Source organism: Gallus gallus, chromosome Z (genome assembly GCF_016699485.2).
Source record: "Gallus gallus isolate bGalGal1 chromosome Z, bGalGal1.mat.broiler.GRCg7b, whole genome shotgun sequence".
In the NCBI taxonomy this organism is placed as follows: Eukaryota; Metazoa; Chordata; class Aves; order Galliformes; family Phasianidae; genus Gallus; species Gallus gallus.
Window position 1 is genome coordinate 20,899,837 of NC_052572.1, and position 7,755 is coordinate 20,907,591.

The 7,755-nt window shown below is 40.7% G+C and overlaps 1 long non-coding RNA gene across 1 annotated transcript in view; it reads right to left on the bottom strand.

The window, feature by feature from the left end:
* LOC124417502 overlaps positions 1-6,037 on the bottom strand; it is a 36,114-nt gene extending 30,077 nt beyond the window's left edge. Inside the window, exon 1 of the long non-coding RNA XR_006932388.1 lies at positions 5,917-6,037. This is a non-coding gene — a long non-coding RNA (uncharacterized LOC124417502). The remainder of the gene's footprint in view (positions 1-5,916) is intronic.
* Positions 6,038-7,755: the final 1,718 nt, after the last annotated feature.

Consider the following 7,755-nt stretch of genomic DNA (forward strand, 5'->3'; position numbering starts at 1 on the left):
ACATGACCTAAATGTTCCTGCTACAGAGAGATGAATATCTAACAATCTCAACAATGATAGTAAGAGTCATAGAATCATAGAATAGTTTGGGTTGGAAGGGACATTTAAGGTCATATAGTTCCAACACCCTGCTATAGGTAGGGACAGCTTCCTCTAGACCAGGTTGCTCAAAGCCCCATCCAGCCTGGTCTTGAATGCTTCAAGGGAGGGGGCATCCACAGCCTCACTGAGCAACCTGCTCCAGTGTCTCACTACCTCCACAGTGAAGAACTTCTTCGTCATATACAGTCTAATTCTACCTCCTTCCAGTTTAAAACAATTTCCTTTCATCCCATTACTACATGCCCTTATGAAAAGTCTCTCCCCAGCTTTTCTGTAGGCGGCCCCCTCAGGCACTAGAGGACAACTATAATGACCCCCACAGTGCCTTCTCTTCTCCAGGCTGAAGAGTCTCAGCTCTCACAGGCTGTTGTCACAGGGGAGGTGCTCCAGCCGTCTGATCATCTTTGTGGCCCTCCTTGGGACCCACTCCTACAGCTCCATTTCCTTCTTGTCCCCAGAAGTGGGTGCAGTACTCCAGGTGGGGTCTCACAAGAGCAGAGTAGAGGGGCAGAATCACCTCCCTCAACCTGCTGGTCACACTTCTCTTTGTGCAGTCCAGGATACAGTTGGCCTTCCGGGCTGCAAGCGCATATTGCCGGCTCATGTTGAATCTTTCATCAACCAACATCAGTCAAGCTGATAAATAAATAAATAAATAGATAGATAAAATCAGAAAATAGCATTTTTTTTCTTAATTTTGAAATAGCAAAGTCATTTACTATTGAAGTTAGAACTGAAATTCAGGTTTCATTTAAAGAACTTACAATACCTTGCATAACTTCTTTATAAGCTTGCAAGTTTGGTCACATGACTGCAGTATTCTGTGCTAATGTAAGGTCAGAAGGGTAGACCTATTCCAAAAGTGAAGATTGCCAACTCTCAAAACATGAAACATGGTCTGGAACAGGACTTCAGGCGAAAATATCAAATGAAGTGAGAATTTCTTTCTTCCTCAGGCACTTTACAGTTTGGATTGCTTATAAGCACTGAAAGAGCAGCTAATTCCAAAAATAGCATCTTAATTTTACTGCACTTTACAGAGCTTCAAAAGCAGTTTAATTACAAGAATTATAATCTCACCACCAGTTACAAAGTACTACTTTCTCTATTAGTCAAAGCCTAATATTGTTAGAATGTTTATATATGATCAAAAATACAACACTAAAGTGAAGAACATATTTCATTTGTGTGAGGCTAGGATGGAGGATGAACCACGCGCTGTTTGCAGTCCCACTACAGAGTGCATATTATTTTTAGTATCAGTGGAATTTAGTTGTTCAAGTTACTTTCTATTCATTAGTTTGGTTTAGGATAATCTAGACAGAGGAAAGAGAGGCAAGGGATGGGTCAAAGATGTTTGAAGAAGAAAAGAGAAATCTCTATAATTTCATTAATTCAGATAGTGTGGAATATATAGGAGATCTGTAAGGTCATTTGTAGTGTAGGTGGATTCTTGGCTATTTTAGGTTCTGGCTTTGCTTCTCCAGTAATGAGCTAAATAAATGTAACACATGTTTATTACATCTCAAAAATGAGAAGTCATTCATTCATTATTGGTGTATTTTAAGCTTCATCTTTACATCAAACAAAACAAACAAACAGACAGACAAATAAAACTAATATGTTTTACTTGGGTGCCTTAAGCCCCTGGTTTATGGGGTTAGTTTTCCAGTTCTTATGGTACAAGAAACTTGTACACAGCATCCCTCATTAAGAAATGATTCTTCATCTCTTGATTTTGCATGCTTTGGTAATTGGCTCTAATAATAGGACTGTGTTCAATCTGCAGATGTCACTACATAGCATGGAAGTAAACATCTGGCTAATAGGATTGTGCTGGACTCCTCTTTCATTTTCTAATGTTCCTCACAATTTACATGTCTCTGTTTGACATTGTTCTGCTTCCTTTCCTCAAGGCATAGGAGGGAACCATAGCAAATAGAATACGAAAAAATCCAGGTGTCTAGTTCTGAATTAGAAAGCTGTGTTTCTATAAATGCTGCTTAAGTAGAAGCTTTCCACATGTTGGAACATCAGCAACACTACTGGTTTACTTTATGAAGAATAGATCTAAAGTACGTAGTAGATAGATAATGTATAGATGCTCATTTCTAAAATGTATCTTGATATATCAATCAGGTGAAGTCCCTGGTGACTGGAAAAAGGGTAGCATCACACACACTTTTGAAAAGGGTAAAAAGGATGACCCCAGGAACTATCAACCTGTCGGTCTCACCTCTGTGCCAAGGAAGAAACAGATACTCCTGGAAGCTATGCTAAGGCACACATGGAAGACAGTGAGCAAATACGGGAGAGCCAACAAGGCTTCACCAAGGACAAATGCTGCTTGACCAACCTAGTGCCCTTCTCTGATGGTGTCACTGCATCAATGGACAAGAGATGTCATCTACCTTGACTTCAGTAAGGCCTTTGACACAGTACCTCACAACATCCTTCTCTCCAAGTTAGAAAGATATGGATTTGATGGGTGGACTGTTCAATAGACAAAGAACTGGCTGTAGGATGGAGTCCAGTGAGTGGTGGTGGTCAATGGCTGGAATGTCTGGATGGAAATCAGTGACAAGTGGTGTTCCACAGAGGTCAGTGCTGGGGCCAATACTCATTAAGATCTCCATCAGTGACATTGACTGCGGGGTCAGGTGCAGTTCAGCAAGTCTGCTGATGACACCAAGCTGTGGAGTGAGGTTGACATACCAGAGGGATGGGATGCTGTCCAGACGGACCTAGACAGGCTTGAGCAGTGGGCCCAGGTAAACCTCATGAGGCTCAACAGAGCCAAATGCAAGACCTTGCACCTGGGTTCAAGGCAACTGTCACTACCGATACAAGCTGGACTTGGAAAGGACTGAGTGCAGCCCTGTCAAAAAAGATCTGGGATTACTGGTGTAAGGGAAGTTGAATGTGAGCCAGCAATGTGCCCTTACAGCCTAGAAAGTGAACTGGACCCTGGGCTGCATCAAAAGAGGCATGGCCAGCAGGGCAAGGGGGATGATCCTGTTCCTCTACTGGCAAGGCCTCACCTGGAGTAATACATCCAGATATGGAGTCCTCAGTACAAGAGAGACATGGACCTGTTGGAGCACATCCAGAGGAAGTCACAAATATGATCCATGGAATGGAACATCTCTCCTACAAGGACAGACTGAGAGAGCTGGGGCTGTTTATCCCAGAGAAGAGAAGGATGTGAGGTGAGCTGAGAGGGGTCTCTCAGTATCTACAGGGGAGCTACAGACTCTTTATCAGAGTCTGTGGTGATAGGATAAGAGGAAATGGTTTCAAGCTCAAAGAGGGTAGATCTAGGTTAGATATAAGGAAAAAGTCTTTTACAATGAGGGTGGTGAGGCACTGGAACAAGTTGCCTAGAGATCTGGTGGATACCTGTCCCTGGAGACTTTCAAGGTGAGGCTGGATTAGGCCCTGGGTAACCTGATCAAGCTGTAGATATCCCTGCTCATTGCAGGGGAGCTGGACTAGATGGCCTTCAGAGGTCCCTTCCCTTCCAGCTTTAAGGATTCTGTGATTTGATGATTCTATGATTTAAAACACAATATAAGATGTTAAAGTATTCATCTTGGTCCAAGATAAACAAGTAAAAAAGGGGATACAGTAATTAAAATTATATCTGTGCACACAAATTACAGAGAAAAGAAAAACAAAATCAAAATTATTTTGATCAAATTTTGTTCTTCATTCATGTACAAAATAATACATTGTTCCTTCATCATCCTTATACTGGACATATCTGCACACTTTATTTCTGTCTAAACTAGAAGCCACGGATCAAAAGAACATGCAAGATCAGATTGGCAGAAGTTAAATTCCATCCAAACTAATGTGATATATTTCTTCCTGACTACATGACTAGAGCCAGTTGTTCAAAGTTTGTACAAGCACTGAGTACTGCATTTAAGTGGAACATCCAGGTATTTAGTACAGGTCAGATGAATCCAGGCCCAAAAACTGTATTCTAACTGACCACTTCTTGCAAGGGAGGCACCTTTATACTTGACAGCTGCTGAAAATACACATTTGACTAATTCTCACTGCTATGAATTAAAAAAAACCTCCCCCTTCAGTTTAAGCTAATATTACAGAATTCCACTTTTATAAATCATCTTAGCCAGAAGTAATGCAGAAAAGTTTTGGTTTTCTGTCTGCCATGTCTGAACAAGGAAAGTTTTATCAAGCCAAACCACACTGTGTGACTACTCCTTACATAGCTGTGGTCCTCACCCTGACATTTCATTTTTTCCATTTTTTGAGAGGGGAGTGGACAAGGTGCTCATTCCTCAGGAGTTCTCTGTTTGGGTTCCTGCCTGCTGCTGTGTGTTCCTGAGCTCCTCTGGGATTGTGCAGATGGCCTTTGATGGCTGCTGGCTCTTGCGATGGGCCTGGCAGCCTGTTATCTGTGTTTTCTCTTCTGCCATTATCTTTCTATGTGGATGTTTTATCACATAACCTAAAACTTGGATTTGAAAATAAAGAAATATAATGTTTGGAAAATAATTAGGATGCAATTGGAGAATGGATATTTATAAATTACACACTTATTTACCCTTCCAGTCTCAGGCCATAGTCATTGGCAGCTATGAAAATGCTGTTAGAACAAAGGGAAAGGGAGATGAAGTAGTACTTAAAAGCAGGAAAATTTTTGCAACTTATTTTGTCTCATCACATTATATTGTCTCATCATTATATTGTCTCATCATAGAGACAAAGAAAGCTTTCATCTTTACACACTGTGAGCTGTGTTTCTCATCCACTCTTAGCTTCTTCTTTCCATGTAACTTCTGCTTGATTCAGCATCACGTACCAGGTGACAGATAGATGGTACTCGCATTGTATGGGTTAAGAACACACTCTGACTGTGGCTTTCTAATACTGCCATTGTGAACCACACTTGTACACAGTCAGTTTGATTAAAGCCAATTTTTCTAGAGCTTGCATATTCCGGCACAAACAGTGTGTACCTCAGTTGCTTCTATGACATTTAAAATAAGACAAATTTCATTAACATAATATAAATTCAGAAACACCAGATCAGTGTTTTGGCTTCATATTAATAGGGAGCCGGTGTGCAGATTATAAATAGGCAAAGAGGGGAATGTCATTTTACTGACATTGGCCCAAGATTCCCTGAGATAGAGAAAAGAGAAACTGTTATTTATTCTATCACAATTCTGTGATTTCTAATTAACACAGGACAACCTTCAGTAGTAGCAATGCTTGTAATTGAAATTACTAGACTCTCTCCTTTATAATACCCTGCTCCACAGGTCATCAGCTACTCAGCAAAACAGCAGCTTCAAATATTCCTCAGTTTCTTTTTACTACCTGGGTTTGCAAATAATCCTGAAGCATCTATAATTCCTTGACCACCAGGAATCTGTTAACTGAGATTAAATCCAGCAACAATAAAAATACTGCTGTTTCAATCAGCAAATTGAAAATGCATGTGAAAACAGATTAGTAATAGAATTTCTCTCTCTATTCCTGCCAGCTTGACTCAAAATGGCTATCACATAAATGCAAGAGCTAACTCTCCTGTAGTGTTATAAAGTTCAGTTATGGCCATTTGACTTGCCTTTTTCGTGCACACATGCCTTGGCACTGCTTGATTTTGAAGTAAAATCTGTAGTCATATTGATGCTTTATCTTCTGATACAAGCATGCATCCTCAGACCTAGCTAATAAAGAGAAAAAAACCTTCACTTATTCTTGATAATGTCTGCATGAGCCACAGTCTGAAAAGTTTTACCATTTTCACCTAACATCTAAATATCAAACACTTACCTTGGACAGAGATGTAGTAGCTGACCTCCCCTGCTACCATGCAAAACAACATCAGTAAAACTGTACTACCTGCCTGAAATCCAGGAGTTTCTCAGCACCAGAGGAGCTGTTGGCTATGAGTGCTTTGGCACCGTCAGCACTGAAAGTTGTTTGATTGCTGGCAGGCTCATGACAAGTTGCCAGTACTATGGGATTATCATACCAGCCCTGTTTTACTGCCTTTTTGTTCTGAGCAGCAATCTAAAACCACAGAACTTGCTGGGGTGAAAGTGCTACTCTCTCTCCTTTATTAATAAAAAAATTATTCTCCTAAACTTTGAAAAGGATTACAAGCTATAATCCTCCACTATATCTTAAAACCTTCTTGATTGCCCCACAGGGTGAGAGATTAATTTTTAGCCTACTAACCTACGTGTACATAGCAGAGATTGCAACAGCAACACCATGACCAGCCTGGGATTTGCCTGCATGCCTCCTGTTATTTATCATAGGACTTTATTGAGTAATACAGGCTGCCTAGATCTGACTAAACATGGTCATTTGCTCCATACCAAATATGCAGCAGCTCCATGAGTCCATTGGTCTGCACATATCCAGATATCTCAGGCATCCCCTGGAAAATCCAAGCATCCCTGTGGAATGCTTTATCACCTCAAAAAATCAACTCATAAAAAAAGCGCAAAGACTTCCTGAAAAAGATTCAGCACCAACATTCAGTTTACTCAAACTGTATCTTCCAGGCTCACGTCATGGGAACACCAGAAAAAGGCTCTGCTTTACTTTAGACATGACTGTTCCAGCTGCAACTTCAGCCATATCCTTTCGAATCACAGAGGAACCATCAGAGCACCTACTGGCAACCTTCCTTAGCCTCCTCTTCAGAAGCTCCCAGCTGGCACAGCAATCTGAAGGCAGTTCTGAGGGGAACTGTAAGAAGCATGGGTATAAGAGCCACTTCATACTCCGACAGGTAGTTCTATTCATTTTAGAACTTGCCTGGTGTTGCCAAGGACTGATTGTTTCTCAAAATTCTCAGTAAAACTTGACAAGCAATTTACAAACTATCTCAAACCTTATGGTTCCAATCCCTAACTGGAAACTGAGGAACAATGAGAAGCCATTTTCCTAACAGACCTGATGTAGAATGGGAAGCACCTACAGAACCTCAAGGGGAAGAAATTCTAACTCTACTTCTACTGCACAGAAATTTTGGAGTCTCTCATTTCCAAATATTTGTTCTTCCCTTTGTTTGTATGCAGTCCAAAATCTATCTGTATATGGTATTTCTCACAGCTGTGATGACAGCACCAAACCAGGCAGAGTAATACACCAGAGAGCCTGCTTCAGTGCATTTATAAATTAAACAGACACAGTGCTGCACCTCACATGTATTATCAATTTATTTCCAATATTCATTTTGAGTTAGTCATACAGAAATACTGTCTCAGAGCTTCATGCAACAGGAAAGCAGCTTTGTATTCAAAGCCTTCATCTGCAAGCTATTCCAGCAAGTGCATTCCTTCTTCTCTGTGGCACTGGACTGGATGATCTTGGAGGTCTTTTCCAACCTTAATGATGATATGATTCTATAGTTACTGCCTCTGTGTCTGCATCTGCTGACTTTTATAAATATAGAACACAATGCAAGTGCAAAAGCTATACTATACCTACAGCAGATTTTTCATTATGGTAACAGAGGGGTTGATGTGTGTCACACACTCAAGAAACAGGAAGGTGAGCTCAGTTTTGCTAGAGACCATTTAAAGCAGCATAAAGCACTGAGATTCATTTCTTTTTATGGATAAAGGAAAACCCAGAGCTGAACTCAAAATCAGAGAG